The sequence below is a fragment of the Aotus nancymaae genome, unplaced genomic scaffold (assembly GCF_030222135.1).
Source record: "Aotus nancymaae isolate 86718 unplaced genomic scaffold, 86718_ANA_hifiasm-v0.15.2.pri h1tg000020l, whole genome shotgun sequence".
Lineage (NCBI taxonomy): Eukaryota > Metazoa > Chordata > Mammalia > Primates > Aotidae > Aotus > Aotus nancymaae.
In genome coordinates, this window is record NW_026988432.1 from 47670545 (window position 1) to 47691299 (window position 20755).

The 20755-nt window shown below is 34.5% G+C and overlaps 1 long non-coding RNA gene across 1 annotated transcript; it reads left to right on the plus strand.

Annotated features, from left to right (window-relative positions):
- The first annotated feature begins 8669 nt into the window (after window positions 1-8669).
- LOC135276036 (uncharacterized) lies at window positions 8670-19173 on the plus strand. Its single transcript, XR_010343590.1, has 3 exons — window positions 8670-8707; window positions 13953-13993; window positions 19109-19173. It is a non-coding gene; the product is annotated as an uncharacterized LOC135276036 (long non-coding RNA).
- The last annotated feature ends 1582 nt before the right edge of the window (window positions 19174-20755 follow it).

Sequence of the window (20755 nt, forward strand, 5' to 3'; positions counted from 1 at the left end):
TATATCCAGCTATGATGGCTTTTGCAAATACACTAAATATGATCATGTTTGATACCTTCCCCTTAATACAGATTGACTTCTGTTCTAAAAGGGAGAATGGGCAGAAGCGTTTGGGTAGAGTTTCATTTCTTTCCCATGCACTTACTTTTCCTCCCTCAGGTCTGCTCAAGAAGGGACACTTTACCAACATTTTAGGCAATTGGGGTTACTAGAGGAGAAAACCTGCAAAGGATATGAACTCTCCTTATGTGCCCAGACCCAAGGGGTTCACACACTTTCACCAATCTACACTTGACCTCCACTAATTTGTTAAATATTCCAAATTACTTTTTTTTTTTTTTTTTGAGATGGAGTCTTGCTCTGTCACCCAGGCTGCAGTGCCTGGCATGATCTCGGCTCACTGCAGCCTCCGCAGTAAGCTGAGATCCCAGGTTCAAGCAGTTCTCCTGTCTCAGCCTCTCAGGTAGCTGGGACTACAGGCACCTGCCACCATGCCTGGCTAATATTTTTTAGTAGACACAAGGTTTCACCAAATTGGTCGGGCTGGTCTTGAACTCCTGACCTCAGGTGATCCACCTGCCTCAGCCTCCTAAAGTGCTGGGATTACAGGCATGAGCCACCGCGCCCCATCCCAACTTACTTCTTTTTATTTGTGTCTAGCTACATCTGTTCCCAAGTTCTGGCTGCCATTTCTCCCTCTATAGGTGTCTGTATTTCCTTACATCTTAGGCTAGTTTCTTGCACTGTGACCACAACTTTATGATGGGGTCAAAAAGTTCATCAACTTACAGTTTGTCCAAATATTATTCATCTAACTGTGGAAGTGATGCTATTTCCAGCTCTATATATTCCCCAGCAGAATCAAGAAGTATATCTCAACCATTATATTTTGTTTTTTAATTACTAAAAAAAAATTTATGATTATACTATCCCAATTGATTTAACTAAATAAAGCAAAACTCCAGTTTCATCTTCTCCATCTTTCTCTGTAAGCCATTTTATTCTTATCCTCAAATATGAAACAAACCACTCAGCCTAGTTTTCACAGTCATTCCTTTGTTTTAATAATGACAATCAAACTCTGCTAAGTACTAAAGATGTGCTCTAACCTAATGGCTCTAAAACTTTTAGTTTAAAACATTAACAATTATCTGGTGATAATATTTTGTATTAAAAATTTATTATCTGGTGGTGGTTCCATGATCATTCTTTAAGAAACTGTCCTAAGCCTCTATCCCAGTAAACTACTGTTTTTTAATTTCTTCCATTTGCATTTTTCTTGGTCTCACGTCTCTGTCTCCAACTTTTGCCAATATTTTAATGTTTTTCTACTCCAAATCCTCTCCCTGAGAGAAGAGGTGATAATCAAATGATAATTGGCAAATTCTCTGCTCTGACCAATCAGAACACAGGCTACTTCAGTCAGAATAGATGTCAGCAGTAAAGAGCAGAACTGCTGTGCTGTGCCTACCAGCTAACATCAGACTTCAAGGAATGCACCTGAAGTTGTCATGTTTCTGTAAACCTTAATTTGCATTTCTGTAAATATCAGTTTGTACACAGCTTTTTTAGTAATTTATTGAGATAAAATTCACTTACTATAGATTCACACACTTAAAGTATTATATATCATTGCACACAGTGTTTGCCATCTGATGGTTTACTGATTTGTGAATGTGTATTATTTCACTAAAGTATGATTTTAATTATTTTTTAAGAAGAGGTATGTCTTCTTTTCTAGCATTTTCCATTGTTACCTATATAGTTCCCTCCACCTAGTAGATGTTCAGTGAACATATTTTATTGAATGATTGAGTAAATAGTGTTGATTCTTAAATATTCTTAAGTTATTTGAGTTTATAGCTATGTTTCAATAGTTGCTATATTCGGGGGCCTAAATACATGAAAATAGAACAACAGTCACAACAATAAAAAAAAAAGCACACTGTTAACTAACCTTATAAATGTAGTCCTATAATGATTTAAATAAATCTGGGAGCAGAAATTTTACCATTTTAATAAAAAGCAAACACAAAATTCAGAAATAAGAACACTGAAATACATATGTCTACACATAGTATATAATAAGGATATAGAGTATTTTGCATTTCTCAACTGAGAATCAAACTCAGTAAGATATTGCTGCTTCTAGTCAGTGTCTAAAGTAGACTATATTAGACATGTTGCTATATCACAAATCTTCTGAAAATAACATTCCAACATAAGCATTCTCAAGAAGCCGATTTTGTCTCAATGCCCACATATTAAAAAATATACCTCAATGAACAGCATCGAGAGAACAGATATTATATTTTGCTGTTTAACAGTTATTTTATTTTCTTTACCAATATTTTAAGGTAATGATAATAAGACTGAACTATTTGATGTATATGCTTTTAAATCTAGGACACATTTCTTAATCTCCAGAAGTCTGTTCTTACTAGTTCTTCTAGTTATAACTCTACTGTCAAGTATACTTTATTCCACTGGGACTGAAATCCTCTACACAATCTGTGTTAAAAAGTATTCATAAATCATCTAAAACACAGCTGCCTATATTTCAGTCAGGCATAACAAAAATACTCCAGACATAACTTATATTTTTGTCTCTACCAACTTAAAAGAAAACAAGGCTAATCAGAGCAAGTCAATAAAGTTTGTCTTCTGTGTCACTAGATCCACAATTGTCTTATGTTTTCCCAATCAGTATTTATTTATCTCTATCATTCAGATCTTCAGTTTTCATCACACTTTATCATGTCTGCTTTTGTCATATCTGGTAGGGATGTATTTGTCATGTAGGTGGTAGAGAAAAATAACTTCAAGAAAAGACCATTGTTTTCTCTTTGGTTATGTAGATATCCCTGAATGCGGATCTGACCTACACACCCTGAAGATGAATGTTTTATTCCTTTTAGGGCAATGCACAACAATAATGTAGATTTTCATCAAAGAAAAAAACTCAAGAGACTGAGTTTTGAAATAGTTGGACTTTGGGTTATTACTGAAAGTTCAAGGAGTATGGAAAGAGCCCTGTATCATTTTTCAGGGCTTTTTAAATTTCTGAAGCATGCCATTTCTTAATTCAATAAATATTGTTTCAAGCATCTTCCTTCATTAAGAATGTAGCAGGGATTGAGATACATAAGGTCTCTACTGTTATTTGATTTCTAAGAGTAGAAAGGAAATATATCTTATGTAAGTAAATGAATATGCAAGATAATTTCAAATATGAATGAGTGCTGTAATGATTCCCCTCCCTGGCTACCACCCCCAAATTAATGTAATAAATTGCCATTGAGAAGAACCCAGAGAAGCAGCATGAACATTTTACACAGAGTAGTCAAAAAAGTTATTTCTCTAGGTGGTGACATTGGCAGAGAGCCCTGTGTAATGACAGAGAAAACCCAGTAGTTCAAGAGAATAAGGAGGCTTTCTTTCCGAAGTTCTATCCTGAGGAACAACAATTGCGAAAACTTTAAAAGGGAATAAGCTCATTATATTGGAGAAATAGTGAATAGGCCAGTGTGGCTCTAGCATAGTGAATCCTGGGAAAGATAGAATGATAGATGTTTGTGAAGCAAAGCAAGGGATAAATCTTGTAGTATCTTGTGAGTCAAGATTAGAAGTTTGGATTTTTATTATCTAACTGGGATGACAAGCCATGGAAGGGTTTAAAGTAATGAAATAGCATAATCTGATTTACATTTTAAAATATTGCTCAGATTATGTATGGAAAATGTATTGCAGGAAGGGGAGTTGGAAACAGGAAGATCAATTAGAAGAGTAAATCCAGGTGAGAGATGATGGCTTAAACTAGGACACTACAGTAGAGATGAAAGTAGAATATGTGTGAAATACATTTAAGCTCTGCCAAAAGATGATTCAATAGCTTTAGAGTCAAACACACCTGGGCTTGAAAAGCTTTCTCTAAAACTGACTTGGTGTGGGACATTGAACAAGTTATTTAATTATATGACAGTCTATGCACGCAACTCCTCAGTTATGAGCAGTAGAACATGTGGTAAATTGTAAAGTTGATGAAAAATTCTTTCCATCTCTGCATCTATGGTTTGTGGTGTGATTTCACAGGTATTTATATCGAGAGGTGGGGCCTGTTTCTTCACCCCTTCACTCTTGTTTGGCCATGTCATCTTTATTTGCCCAGAGAACATTAGCATTATGATGTGAACAGATACTTAAAACCTTTTGCACAATGAGGTTTTCTTGCTATTTATGCTATTTGGATCCCTGCCACCACCACCATGTGACAAAAGCACAGCTAGCCTGCTGTTTGAGGGTGACAGGTGGCCCAACTACTTCTGTCATCACAGCACACAGCCATTCAGTTCCTAGCAGCAGTCTTCCAAATGACTGACAGGTGACTCTATTTAATGAGTGAGCTTGGTCAAGACCAACAGAAGAACCACACAGCTGATACCAAATTGATAACCCACAGAATTCATGTACTAAATAGTTATTTCAAGCCATTAGGCTTTTGGGTGGCTTGTTAAAAGCAATAGAAAACTGACACACAGAGTCACCAAGAATTAGGGTAGGAGATGATTCAACACTAATTAGAGTTTGTGAATAGAAACACTGGAGGTGTAAAATTCTCCATGGTGATTTACAATATTTGTCAGAAGACAACAATAAATCATTATATTGATTGGCAGTGAAGGAAAATAGCTCATCTCTATGCTAACAGCAAGAAAGAACATTCCTTTTTAAACATGTTCTGTTTTGAACATTCCTACTCACATACAAATTCACACTTAGTGAATTTGAAGTTTTGGGGTACTAAGAAGGGTAGACCCATAGTATAGAATGTCAACCTAGAAAGCTTGTAAGAAATGTTATTCACTGTGACTATTTACATTTACAACAAAACATTTTAGATTTTAACTTTTTCTTAAAGTCACATGAACTAAAAATTTTCCACCACTATTGTTTTTTTAACCGCAATGGAAAAGGTGGTTTTTGGCATGAAAACTTTTATGGATGTCTCTGGAGATCCACCTTTTAAAAATAAAATTCTACTTCTGGGAAAATAGAAATGAAATTCCAGAAAACCAATTAACAAAATACCTTTCACCATAGAAACATCATCTTAATTCTATGTGCCTATGTATGTTTGTGTGTAATTCCTGGATGTTGCAAATATACATCAGAAACAGAAAGAATAGTGTCTGGGTTTCTTGAGCTAGATACTACCTATTATTTTGGTTTGAGCAAATCATTTATCTGCTCTGCTTCTTTATTTCACATCTGTAAAAAGAGAGTGTTGAAAGTTCTCTAAGGTACTTTTTGCTTCACAGATTCTGTGATTTGTGATGCAGCTTCTTATTTTTAATTTTATATCATCTAATATATACTAACCATTTAATTTGACAATGCCACTACTCTCACATGAGTATTTATTGTTTGCTTAGGTAATTATATGCACATAAGAAGACTCATTCATTAAGTTCCAATCTTCTTTGTGTTTGTAAGCAGTGAATGGCCCAGATATCAGTTTATCTCCTCCGTTCAATATAAGCCTCTTCCCAATCAATATTATGTGGTCACCTGTCAGGAGAATGCAACCAAGACTGATCACCACAGGCGCACCTTCAACCTTGATATTGATTTACCATCTTTGATTTATAAAATATATCATGGTTTCCAATTAATGTTATTCAGCTGTGCTTGATTGCTTCAGTGTCTGAAGAGTTTCATTATTGATTTCTTTTAATGGCAATAACATTAAGCATCCGATCTGTTTTATGCAGTTTTTTGAAACATGTGAATAAATTTCTTCCATTCAGTTTTTCAAAGTATTTTTATAATGGAAGGAAAAACTATAAAACCATTTTTTTTGTGATGTAACATTTTGATTCATGTATTACTTTGTGTTCTTGAAAAAGTTAAATTGCCCAGAGAGAAAGAAGAATTATAATATAATACCAAATAATTGTTGTGGGCTTCTTAAATAATATGGCCCTAAAAATGATAATAGATTAGCAATGCACAGAGATAGAATGGGAGACCTATTGTTGGGGCTGATTTGAAGGGTCCAAAAACACTAATCAAGATAAAATAATTACATCAACAGCTCAGTTTACAATGTGGAGTTCTCTTTATTAACATAATATACCATTTAAAGCATTTTCTCAGAAAACAAAATTAAAATGCTTTTATCTAACCTATATCATTAACTAATGTATTATATTAATTAATTTAAACCTAGTTTTTAATAGCATTTTTAAATAAAATTTATTTGCTGGACATTCAGTATGATTTAATAGTTATCAAAATGGAACAAATAAACTTGATGAATTAATGGCAATGCACAAGTTTATACATTAGGAGTAGAAATTTGGACTTCCAGGTTAAGCCTACTAAGAAGCCAAAGTAAAACTATGTGTACCGAGAAGCACTTCTTATGAATGAAAGTAAATCTAAGGGGTGGCAAAACTCATTCTGGAATCTTCTAATGATGCGCCTATTATTCCTATGCTCAATCTCATCCAGGATCTGACTTAGAAACTCTAGGCTACAGTGGCAGCATCTGTGTCTTTGAGAAGCTCCACAGAAGATTCAGATATTCATCAAAGCTTGAGAGCCACTAATAGGGATAAATTATGAGAAAGTAGAGGAAAGTGATCTAAGAAAAACAAGACTCTGAGAGTAAGCAAAAATTAAGCTCTTTATGAACATAGCACCTTTGAGTGATCTTTGCAGAAGCAACTGCCGTCACAAGAACACTCTTACCACAGCCAAGACATATTAAATAGAAACTTAAATGAATGTCAAAGTGCAGCCAGAATCATTGTCTTAGTCTGTTTTGCACTGCTCTAACAAAAATACCTGAAAGTAGGTAATTTATACATAAAAATTTATTTCTCACAGTTCTAGAAGCTGGGATGTCCAACATCAAGGGAGGCATGTGGCAGTTTCATTTGTCTGGTGAAGGAAGGCTGCTCTTTGCTTCCAAGATGGAGCCTTGTTGCTGCTTTTTCTGGAAAGAAGGAGCACTGTGTTCTCACATGACAGAAAGCAGAAGGGTAAGTAAGCAGAACATCCTGTGAAACCTCTTTTACAAGGGACTTAATCCCATTCAAATGGAAGGAGCACTGATGGCCTTGTCATCTCTTAAAAGTCTCACCTCTTAATACCATCATAGTGCCAATTAAATTTTATCATCTGAATTTAGAAGAGGACACATACAAACCATACCAAGCATGCAATGGATATAAATAGCAATAGATATTATTAAGAAGTGAATATGAGTTAGTAAAAAATAAAAGGAGAGTCTAGTTAGAGGTTTTATAGATATATAAATTAGATCAGTGGAGAATTCTTTTTTAACCAAGCACAAATTTAAATTTAGACAGTAAACGCTGTAAAATTCTAAGATGAAAATCAGAGAGAAGGGTTCTTAGTTAATTGCTTCTATTTTTATTCAAGAAAACACAATTGTCATACCCAAACTTGTTACCCAGCACATAGAATAAGAGGTTTCTCATTTAATTGCTGGACCATACCAACCATCTGAACAGAAACTTGATACTGTTCCTTGTGCTCAGACAAAAAACCTACACCATGTTTTTGACTTTTAAAGATTAAGTTGAATGTTATTTTGGTCTTACGTTTTCCTTGTAATTCCATGTCTCCCTCTTTTGTATTAAAGATGCAATCCAATTATATTTTCCATCTCATTAAGACTTGAGAGGGGCACTTCTCAAATTTCCTTACAGAGCTATTACAAGGTAACCAGCCCGAGAGAGTGCAAGAGAAAATGTAAGCTATAAAGACCTAGAGAATACCCAATGCTTAGTTCCACTGCCTTGTAAGTTATAACTTACATACATTTCCTGAGGCAATAGCCTTGCTCTATCATGGCTTCCTAGGTTGCGTTCCAAATTCATGTTCAGAAGTAAGCACTGCAACTTGCAAGTGGCCAAGAAGCCCCAATCCTGATTCTGTAAGATTGTCCATTGCTGAGTGAGCTTTTACTAGATGGCAAGCATTTTGTTAAGTGATAGGTAAATATTTATATGCATGACAACCCAACCAGGGAGACATAATTGGTATAATTTGCCAAGGACATATATTTACAGCCTTGGCTTGAAAGATAGTTTGAAACTTCTCTATAATATTGCCTGGGGCATGGTGATAGGTTTGCTCTGCTCTCCCTCATTATTTCTATGTTTTATAAGGAAGTGCAGTATGTGTCACTGTCAGCCATTACAAGATTGGAAGCTACTGAAGGTCAGAGATGTTAACTGTGCTCTCTCTTTCATACATACTATTATATAGTGGGTGTTGCACAAATATTGAGTAATTGCCACCAGCCTCCTCTTTCCTGTCATAATACTAATTTCATCCAGGAGTGTTCAATTCAATTCAACAAACATGTATTGACAACTTCTCATTTTGCTGGTATGAGACCAGTTTTAACTTGAGTTTTCTGCCCCAAGGCAAATTCTAAAATATTTCCCCCAATTGAAAGTAAAACAGTGTCAGATCCCTTTGCCAGTGATCAGCAGGAGCCAAGTTGGAATTAGCAGCAACAATGAGATCAGCCCTGAGAGTCAAGAAAACATTCCTGTCTCTGAATTGAGATTTTCACTCTGGCGTTATTTCAGCTCACCACTCGTCCAGGCAAACAAAACTAAGCCAAGGCATTAGATTGACTAGAACTGCAGCTTATGGACCGAGTCTGGTAAGAAGTCCCCATTGTACATAAATAAGTGAATGGTACTTATATGGTGAGAGCTCTATTTACTATTTTTGTTTAACTAGGCTTATCTATTACTAATTTGTATATTCTTGGATGGATTTATTGATGAAAGTAAATATTTTTACTCGAACCATGACTGAAATCCAGCGACTGATTGTTGTGATAATGCTATCTTTTGAAAAATCTGAAATTACTTTCAAAATCAGTTTATAAGTCACATAAAATAAGTAAAACGGACATGTCTTTTGTCATCAACCATGTAAGAACATTGGTTTTCTTGCTCTAACAGTTATTTATTTTATTTTTTATTTTTGTTTTAATTTTTATTATTTTATTTTATTGTTCCATAAGATATTGGGGAGCAGGTGGCATTTGGTTACAGGAATAATTCTTTAGTGGTGGTTTGTGAGATTTTGGTGCACCCACCCAAGCAGTATACACTGCATCATATTTGTAGTCTTTTATTCCTCGCTCCCCTCCCACTCTTCCCCCGAAGTCTCCAAAGTCCATTGTATCATTTTTATGCCTTTGAATCCTCATAGCTTAATGAACATTACCATGCTTAATTTGAATCTTACTTGACAACCTTGGCTAAGAAGGAATATCTGGCTGTTAAAAAGCAATATTGTTATTAAAATATTAATTGAGAATATAAAATTAATATTCTCAATTAATATTAATTGAGAATATAAAAATATTCTCAAAATATATAGACTTGGAACATATAATTGTATCAGTTTTGAGTGCACAGATATCTATTTATTACTTAACCTTCATAAACATAGCTAGTGCCACCAGTAGAGACAGAAATGATTAGAATTTATTCGTACAATGTACAAACAAGAAAACCAAGAACAGAATTGAAAGAAAAAAATAAGAAAAAAGGAAAATTGAGTCAGTTTAGCTCAACTTTCCTTTTTTCTTATTTTTTTCTCTCAATTATAGCTCAAGCTCATAAATACAGAAAGCCCTAAGTTAATGATTCTTAGAATCATGATGACATCTATTAAGTCCAGGACTAGGGAAGCATCTCAAGAAAAGTACTACACCTGGCTGGGATTAGAAGCAGGGCATAGAAATAATTTCTCAGCGACTCAGTGAAGGATAACTTTGTGTAGGCAACAGGTTAGACATGTTTCAATACAAGGCTAATCAGTGCCAACATGTAAAAGTGGTTACAAGGCTATAGATGAACAAAAACGTCAACAGGAAGCAGGGCCACTATGCAATGGAGACTAACAAGTGTCATCCCAGATGTATGGGAGGAATTATCTGAAGGCACCCAGATCAAATACTTTTGGCCCTATTCTCTCCTTCTGTGTTTGTAACCAGTGTGACCACACCACACTATTTACACCACTGCTTGAAGCTGATATTCCCTTTCCATTCCCAGCATCAAGACCTGTCATATCCAAACTAGATAACTGTAATCTCTTCTCCTCTAGGCTTCCTAGTGTGAGCAGATGCTGTGATATCTCAAATTGTTATTTGTTACAATCGGAAAAAAATATATAGTTTATGAAATATTCTTCGGTAAGAAAAAATACATTCCATGTCTTTTTCTTTACCAGTGAGAAGCAATATGATAGCTGGGACCATGAATCAGTCTAACTTGAGAAGATCTCTGCTATCTAAAAACCTCATCTCTCAGGACCTGAAATAACCTTAATTGTGGGCAGGATAGAAGTAAACATAGCCTATGCATAAGTGTTCACACGAACATTGGATCCTAGAGGAAATGAAAAGAAGTCACATTTGACATTTATTAAGATTCTACCATTTGCATTGAAAAACATCAAGATGAATGATATGCCATTCCTGCCATCAAAAAATTCATTTTTTTTTTTTTTTTTTTTTTTTGAGACAGAGTTTCACTCTTGTTACCCAGGCTGGAGCGCAATGGCGCAATCTCGGCTCACCGCAACCTCCGCCTCCTGGGTTCAGGCAATTCTCCTGCCTCAGCCTCCTGAAAAATTCATTCTTATTGAAAAAAAAAATTTAAGCCCAAAGTGACAAATGGCTTCAGCTAATGGATAATGAAAGTTTTATTAGGAAGTATATTTAATAAAACAACAATGGATTTAGACTTTCACAGTTTTCAGAAAAAAAAAAAAACAGTTTCAAAATAAAGCAATAGCAGCAAAATATCAGAGTACTCTATGAGTCTATCTTTGAAGAAATATTTTGTAATTACCTTGTATATGTTTTACCATAGCGAGTAATGGTCTGGGGCTAGTTATGATACAAGGCTGAGATACCTGGAGAAGATAAGAGAGCTAAGAGAAAGTAACCCAGGAAAGGAAATAAACAAATTAGGAAAAAATAATTTTTAAACAGGTGTTACATGGTCAAATACTTTTAAGAAATGATACATGCATTATTTCTCTATTCTGTTGAAAATGTAATGAATATACCAATTTAAAATTCTAGAGAAATCTTGAATAAACTAAATAGGTGTCTTGGTTCTAATGTATTTTTTTTAACATAGAACAGAACTGTTATTTTGTTATTTTTTCCTTTTTCTGTGTATTTATAACCTATAAAATTAATTTATGCAGAGTACATATTTAATGCAGAATACTCCTGTAGTTGTTACAAGCAGAAACTCTCCTTCAATCAGCACAGCATCCACATCCCAGGCTCACTGCTGATAAGCAGTTTGACCTGAGAAAGCTTCAAAGGCTTCAGCTTTTGTTTCTTTGCTTTCCAAGGGTGAAAGTAGCATCTACCTCAGAGTTGTTATGAGAATGAAATGAGATCAAGAGAAAGGGAGTTGAGCTCAGTTCCTGTTAAAGTGAACACCGATCATTATATTAATAATACATGAAGCACTCACTTTTATGTTAATGAAAAAGTATATGAAAGTTTTGGGCTTAATTTTTTTTCAATTACAGTGAATTTTTTTGATGGCAGGAATGGTATATAGAAGACTGGAACTCTAGAAATTACTCAGTCTTTTATATTTGTATGGAACGATAGTGATGAAATCTGGACAGTGGGCTAGAAGACAATGAGAAAGAAAGTTCTAGGCTTTAGTCACTTTTCATGAGTCTCCTAGAACTCTTTGCCACTCCCATCCTCCCATGTTTACATTGCCTCCTATGTTTTATCATGCGCTGTAATATAAATTATTGCCTTAGAGTTTCTTCATTGACTCGTCAACAACTCAAACAAATTTTAAACAAATTCCTACCATGTACCAGCCACTGTATTCACAATACTGAGGACAAAAGCAATGAAGAATTAAACTACTTAAAATCCTCCCAACTCCATGAAGCCTTACCACACCGGGAAATATTGGAGTGAGTCCTAGTGCTACATACAGGATTCTCTGAGTTGAAGATAGCTTTTGCTATCATCAGACTTGAATCTTGGGAAAACTATTTCGTCAATGGAGCCATAGATTCCTCATATAGAATAAAAATCTATTTATATATATATTTCAAATTCATTATCAAACGACAATTTCCCTCTGCTTCTCTTACTATAAAAATACTGAAGTTGATTTTTCCTTAAAAACTAATGCTCTGATTACTGACCAGCAATTCCACATCTAAAAACTCTATACTTAGAATATAAAATCAATTATTTTACTCATAAAATTTAAAAAGTATATATCTGGTTCTCTATGGTGATGGTATATATTTGTGGACTCCAAGGGTTGCATTGTATTTTTGAGTCTTTAAGCTTCTGAAAAGCAGTATAAATGATTTATTTTTCTTTGAATTTCATAGCATCTGAACTAGCACCATATACTTCTGAAAATCTTTCATAAATAAATAAGAAGAGTTAGTAAAATAGAGATGATCAAGAAGAGTTTTTAAAATTGAAAATACTTTTTGCAGTTCTTTGTATCTGTTTATCCTGCCCTAAACCTTCTATCTTGTAATAAAAGTTGCAATGTTATAATAACTTAAAGAATTTTCTAAATTATAATTCAAATTTTATCCTGGAAGAAGGTACTATACAACAAATAAAACTATTATTGTTTTTAGAATATATTTTGTAAAAGCCTAGCTTTATGCTATCTTATTTAAAAAATAATCTTCTTTCTGTCATTGTCCATTGTAACACTTAAAATTTCACTTTTAGTTGTGAATTAAAATAACTTCTTTTCAGTATAAAAATAATTTATTCCTTTGTTTCTGACATGAATAAAATTCATTAATTATTTGATTAAAGACATTTGAAGGTGATGAAAAAATTAAGAACAACAAATCATAGCATGAGCTCTCAGATGCTGGCATCACACTGTAGTTATTCAATATACATGAGACTTAGGAATTATCAATCTTTGTATTAAGAAACAGAATCATGAAAAAACATTGCATTTCTAAATTCCTCTTCCACAAAAATGTCATTTTTCTTTATCATAAAATGAAGATGTGTTATAATAACAAAACTATCTCAAAGTAATGCTTTATACTTGCTCAGGTGTTTGACTTTTAGTTATAATCAGTATCACCTGAGAAAAGGGAGATTTAAAGAACCAAACCAAACTTCTTCTTTACAGATTAGGCCCAGAGGGATTGGCCATCTTCTGATATCTAGTAGGCTTGATACTGAAGTCCCTATCTTGGTTGCAGCCTTCCCCACCTATCTGCTATGTTCTGCTGCATCTTTTGATTTACAGCCCTTCGCATTTAAACTTTCTACCTGTAGATATATTATTTCAGATCTTATAGTTTCCCATGCTTCAGGTTTCCATTTACATGGTTATTAAGAAATAACATATTTCTCATTTAGCATTCCCCATTGGTGGAACTCATAATACTTCCCATTTAAATACAAACTCTGTAATAGCCAAAATATTTATTATAGAAAGGCCACTTTCTATTCCACTCAGATATTACATTCATACATGGAGGTTTTTCTCCTTAGGCAAAAAGAGTTAACAATTCTAATAGAGAGAATGCAATTTAAAGACCATTTAAAGTGATTTAGCTTTTTTTAATGTTCAGTTTAAATATGAAAGGGGAAAAAAATTCATTCCCCAAAACTTGTATTTTAATTAGAGAAAATTGAGAATTTTATTCCAGCTATTCCTGTAAATTGGCAATAATGTTTAAAAACTTTCCATTTGCAAAATAAGTATGTCCTTTTATAATGGCCTAGAAAATGGGCTGGATTCACTAAAATAGCATCTTTCTGTGTCTCTCTGCATCTCCCTGTCTCTCTCTTTCTCTCCATGTTTCTGTTGGTGTCTCTCAATCTGTATCTTTTTCAGGAGCTATTACATCAACTACTGTGAGCTGATCACGTAAAAAGGTATGCATAAAGTAAATGATGTTCCTTGGTTCTGCAAAGAAATGAAGTCCATCTGTGACTTTCAATGGTGTGCTGTAGACTGGCAGCTTGCCATCTGGAAAAACTGACACTTGGCTCCCCTGGGCCCACTGAACAGCACTGCTGCGAGATAGCATTAGTAGCTGACAAAAATGGAAATGGGAGGCACAAGCTACTTGACACAAATAAAATGGCACAGTCAGTTAACTTGTAAAACACAGGGGGAAATAAACAGGAACTGATGGCCTTTCAAAAAAGTTTTATAAGGCTGGGTGTGGTGTCTTATGCCTGTAATCCTAGCACTTTGGGATGCCAAGGGGGGCAGATTGCCTGAGCTCAGGAGCTCGAGACCAGCCTGAACAACATGGTGAAATCCCATCTCTACTAAAAATACAAAAAATTAGCCAGGCATTGTGGCACGCGCCAGTAGTCGCAGCTACTTGGAGGCTGAGGCTGAAGAATCACTTGAACCTGGGAAATGGAGGTTTCAGTGAGCTGAGATGGCACCAGCCTGGGTGACAGAGTGAGATCCTAGCCTCCAAAAAAAAGAAAAGAGTTTTATTCAACATCTTTCCTCAAAGAGATACTTTGAGGAATTCAAGCGAGGGAAACTTTTTAATTTTTGGCTTACTTTAAGGAATAAACTGAGTTTACTAATGAGTAATCTAAACTGATCAGTATAGGCACAGTACACTGTAGCTCAATATCAGATCAAGAACTGTGGGTAATTCCTTGTTTCATGTCTACCCTGAAACATAATTAGCACTTAAACTTTGATTAATTAATTGATTTTCTTTATACATTGGTTTTTTTTTATCTTTTGCACTTCCGAACAAGTGCAATTTTTCATGATTTGCTTTTTCTCAAAGATATAGCATGAAAATATTTCTTTTAAAAATATTTTCAAAATAATAATTTGTCTACATTTAGAAAATGTAATGAATCCATTATTTTCTTAAACCAAAAAAAAAATTGATAATCAAATTAAAAGTTCTATCAAATACCACAGAGTAAACATTGCAGAGCTTTTTGCCTAATTAATGTCAGTCAAAATTCGCTTATTTCCTGGATTTTATAAAACATTCTTATGACTAACTGTTGCTTATATTGTTAAATTTAATCAAGCCATCAATTATTTTGATTAAATTAAATGCTCACTTCAAGTAGGCAAAAATAGTATATGAAGTACTATATAATATAAAAATATAGAGTCTGGAGTGTATATCTGGGCCTCGGTAGTAAGTACATTATTGTTTTAAAATGTTTTAAAGTTTACAAGTCATTTAGTAATATCAGGTGCCTACTGACTATATGTGGTTTTCTAAATGTTTATAATTAATTATTTTTCCCCATGATCTTATGAAAGTATTAATAGTATTGTAGTTAACTTACAGAAAAAATAAGATAAAGGGTTAAAGTAACGCTCCTAAATTACTTCAAGCATAGGAAGAAACAGAAGTCCAAGTCAGGTACTTCGACTTCAAGTCTTAATTCTTTCTATTAGCTCTATCTTCCTGCTATGCTATTCTCATTTTGCATATAATTTTTTCACTTGAGGCTCACAACGTTATTGTTGTTATCATTCACATTTTCTAGCCAAGGACATGGGAACAGACATAATGATTTTTTTCCCCAATTTACTCTGCAATAACTAGTAAGTGGGAATAAGTCTAGAGACTCAGATCCAAGCTTTGCACTACATGTTCCCCAGCTTTCCATTTTCCTGGAGGGATAAGGACAGGAAATAGTTGTATTGTGCTTTAGAAAAGCCACTTTGGCATTGACAGTGAGAAAGAAATAGACACAAATTCACTGAGAATGTAGAATCAGCAGTATTTGTCAATGGATTGAATGTGTTTCATGAGGGAAAAAAAATTAAATACTTGTCACAACTGTAAACTGAGAAATTAGTATAAAAGAAATAGTCAAACAATCAAAAGAATAATTTGTTTGGTAGAACCTTAAGGAAGCCCATCATTGGCAAGATGGGAAGAAATTACATAATTACTAAAAAATAAATGTTGATGACATTTCTGGCAAAGGCAACTACTTTGCTGAGTTATTTGAGGTGTTGTTATATGTCTCTTCTACAGCTTCATAACTTGACTTTCTAAAAAGTCAATACAACTTGTTGCAATGAGCATTGATAAGGAAATCAACAGCCTCAAATTTGCATTTTAGTTCTGCTGCTAATTAGCTTTGTGATCTTAGTCAAATTCCTTTTCCTCATTTGGATCCTCATTTTCTTATCTATCTAATGAGGAAGTACATCAGGTAAACCCTTAGACATTACATTTGTTGGCATTTTTACAATGAAAGCACTGGAAATTGTTTTGAATTTTGTTTTATTCTGTTTTATAATATTTAAAATTAAAACATAAATGCAGATGGCCTTACGTTTTTTAAAGACTCATAGAAGAATCTGTGTTTCAGTAAAGCTACAAGGACATAACAAAATAAATAGATGTAACAAAATAAATAGTCATCCTCAAAGTATAATTGTAAGAGTGACAAAATTTTCTATGCTCTCAGATATAACCTCAAAGTCTTGGTCACTGGACAAAATGCCCATATTTGAGTCATTCATTTCAGTAGAGGTTGTGTTAACAAAGAATTCTCAGGTTAGGAGAGAGGAAAGTAAGCAACAAAGAAATAGAGATGGAAGTTAAAAATAGGACACTAAAGTGAGTGACAACAGCCTAAGGCATAGGAAGATAGGTATTACAGAAGAAATGCATCAAAATTGAAAGAGAGAGTACAGTAAAAACAAAATGCGGGTGCTACACAAAATCTTCCTGAGGATGGCCCTGAATGGATTTAAATCCAGCAAGAATGGAGTTCACTATGGACAAGGGTAGCACCCACTGCGCCCACAGCCTTGCTCTATTTGTTGCCTGTATAGTCATCAGCTCCTTTTCCATCTTCAGAGCATTTAACAACTCCTTAGGTTAAGGGTAATAAGATTTGAAGAAAAATGTTTAATCATGCTATGGACAATCTCTCTGGACCCTCAAAATTCATCTATTAAAGCCCTAATCCCAAATTTGCTGCTTTCTGGAGGTGGCGTGTTTGGGAGGTAATCAGGTTTAGATGAGGTCATGAGAGTGAATTCCTTTTGATGGGATTAATGTACTAATAAGGAGATGAAGGGAACAGATCTTTTTTTCTCCTCAATGTGAAGAAGATACAGTGAGAAGATGGCCCACTGTGAACCAGGAGGAGGGTCCTCACCAAGAGCCCAGCCATGCTGGCACCCTAATCTTGGACTTCCAGACTACAGAACTTTGAGAAATACATTTATTGTTTAAGCCATTCAGCCTAAAGTATTTTGTGACAGCAGCCAGAACTGACGAGGATAGATGAGGAATTCATTTTTACTCTATTTCAATGCTTAGATTTTAGATCACGTGTTTAATAGATTCCCTACTTTCTGCAACTCTGAAGCAAGGTTGAAAATTCCCACGTATTTTAAGAGGTTTAAAGATAATTTCACAGCCCTCTTGATAATCTCTCACAGGAAAGTGTTACAATAGACATAGAAGAGATTTTGGATTTACACAGATTTGGATTTCATTCCTGACTTCATCAATTAATACCTGCATAATGCTGGAAACTATAGTAAGCTGTCTAAGACCTATTTCCCTTGTCTGTTGTCTACACAGAGTCCTAGTGAAGAAAATCATCCAAGCAATGTCTTCTCCATCCAAGTTTTTACTAATGCTATGAAATTTTACAACAAATCTATGATATATATGAATCCTATTTACACATCCTTTACCTTTTTCCTCCAACTAGCATAAAAAATAAAAAGCAAAGAATCTTCTCATTTCTCTGAAAAAGTATTTTCAAAGAAGCCCTATTTACCTTCTGCATTTTTAACAACTATTGATTTCTTGGGATTCACATATAGATATGTGAGTATGCATAAAATGACGTGAATGCCTGCTCCATATCTCACCTTATACTTCTCCCTGGTTATTATTTTTATAAGTGAAGAAGGAACAAATCATTTTAAGAGCTACAAATACTAAGCTACTGAAATCTTCAGGAAGTACATGCTCCAAGATGATGTTTTTCACTCAAAATCTAATCATAAGTTTCCAATCTAGAATGCACTTCAATAATGTCGTTAGGTAAAGCTTTGAGGATGATTTCTAGTAAAAGAATATCTAATTCATTTATGTTTACTTTGGAATTCAGTTTTACTCATATTACTCTTTCACTTTCATCTTTAAAATCATTTATAATGGTAACTTTATACAAAAAGAAAGAGAGTACTTATTGTTCCAAATAACATTACACATTTTATATTAAATAATGACATAAAGAATGGGTCATTTAGAAACACAAGGAACTTCAGGGACTTTCCTGGTTGGAGATTTGCTCCATTCTTCAAGCTCTGTGAGATTTATATGTTATATTTTAGAGAATATTTCCATACACGATTTGTATTATTTTGATATGCTACATCCATACAATCTAGTGGAACTATTACTGCTCTGAAAAACATAATTGATAAATTGTGATATCTCTTGACCTCTAATTTGGTTGTCGGTAGCCTTAACTGCATATTAAAGTCACCTAGGATGCTTTTAAAATCCCAAGGCTCAGGCCACACCCCATATCAATTACATCAGAATCTCTGGAGGTAGGATCTATTTTTAAATCTCCTGTAATAATTCCCATTATACAGCCAAGTTTGAGAACCATTAGCTAATTTGGCTCCACTCTGCTTACTTCATCTTCCCAACACTGCTTTAATTAGGCAATTACTTCAAGGTCCCCGCCTTAATCAAAAAGAAAGAAACAAAAATGCAATGAGCCACTCAACAGATAGTGGAGGTCCTAGTGCTTAGAGAGGTAAAATCTAGACCTTGGAGAGGGAAGATCTTTGCTAAAACCAGCTGTAGCTTTCCAGTGATTGGATAAGCTGCTTAAACATGTAGAATTCTGGATATAAATTTTTAAAAACACTTTGTAAGGCACTAAAAGTAAGTATTGAACATTTTCAGTGCTGATGTTACACATTTTTGTTTATTGATATATAATGTATACATGTGTGAATATGTATGTATATATCTATCTTTTTTTTCCTAGACAACTTTTGCTCTGTCACACAGGCTGGAGTAGCTGGGACCAATCCACTAAGTAGCAGGGCCACAGGTGCGTGTCACCATGCCTAGCTAACTTTTTAAAAATTTTTTTGGTAGAGGTGGGGTCTCCCTATGCTGCCCAGACTGGTCTCTAACTCCTAAGCTCAAGCAATCCTCCCAACTCAGCCTCCCAAAGTGCTGGAATTACAGGCGTAAGCCACCACACTTGGTCATATGTATATATTTCTAATATGGCATTTACATAATAAATTAGTAAGTATATCTTTATGTGCTTGATGTTAAGACATCAGAAAATATGAAAACAGCCTCTGAGTGCTGAATAGCTTGGGTCAATGACTTTGAAACAATCTCTTCCCCTCAGTTTAACTCAGTATAGTACAATTTTTTAATAAAAGGACGAAAGTTTGAGAGCAGAACCCTAACAAAGAGGGAGTAAAGAAAAAAGAGAAATTTGAAATATGTAAAAACACACACACATACAACACTAAATATACTTCCTTGTATATTTTATCATCTTACCTCTGTCCTGAGATCACCATTTCAGCAGAGCTGCTACTCACTTCCTGAAAAAGTAAGAAGTCAGTAACATCTGTCAGAACTTAGACACAGTGAAAAAGCTAAGGTTAGAAATTCCTCAGTTTTAGCCTCATGTGTTGCTGCCAGGACTAGAGTATAAGAAACCGGGGTTTTGTGGGCTAGTGCTTTTTTGTCATTATGTAAGGGCAGGATCTGACATGAGACCTTGAAGTTTCTCCTGTCTCCTCTGGGTTCTGGCTTACGTGGCTTTCCCCAATTCTGCTTTCCTTGAGTTGCGTTCTTTTAGTTTCTGGCCTTCTATGGGCAGTGGCCATCTCTCTCCAACACTGCATTTCCCCCGATCGCTGTAATACAAAGCTACAAAGAGACAGGTTGATCAAAGGTCATGTGGAAGAGATTAAAGAGACATATACTTGTGCTTCTATTTCTCTAACAGCTTCCCCTAGTACAGTAGCATAAATGCTCATGCCTAGAATAGAAATCATGCACTTGAATATAATCAGATTCCCTTTACCTTAGGGATAGAATAAGCTTTGAACTTCTCCAGAGTTTTGAATTTGCTACTGATGGTATATACTTTAGCTGTAAGTAGATTTACTTTAATAGCACATAAGGGCAGTGAGGGAAGAAGGAAAGGAAAATAATCCAAATTAGTAAGATGTGCCTTCATTTAATGGAAACAACAAAAACAGAAAACATTCAAGGAAGGTAAATTATCTCTTTCCCACTTGAGCAATTAATTACGAAAGGTTGTTCTTGTAACGTGGATGCCACTTTCACACTCTTTCAACTCAACAAATATAAGTTGAAAATACAGTGTGTTAGATATTAACTTGAATAATATTAATATAACTATTAATAGGTGTTAATATGAATACTATTCATGTGAAAATGATGCTAACTTTAAAAATAAGCCTGCCCTAGAGGAGCTTTCAGTATTGTGATGCACAAATAACTGTATCTCTTGGTGAAATGGGATTTGAAGATATTTTAAAAGGAATAAAATTTAAGACAAGGACTGTTAAGTGTGCTAACTGCAAGCATCAGTGGTTTTAAACATCCAGTCTTGGCTAATGTCTTAAATTCTCAAAGG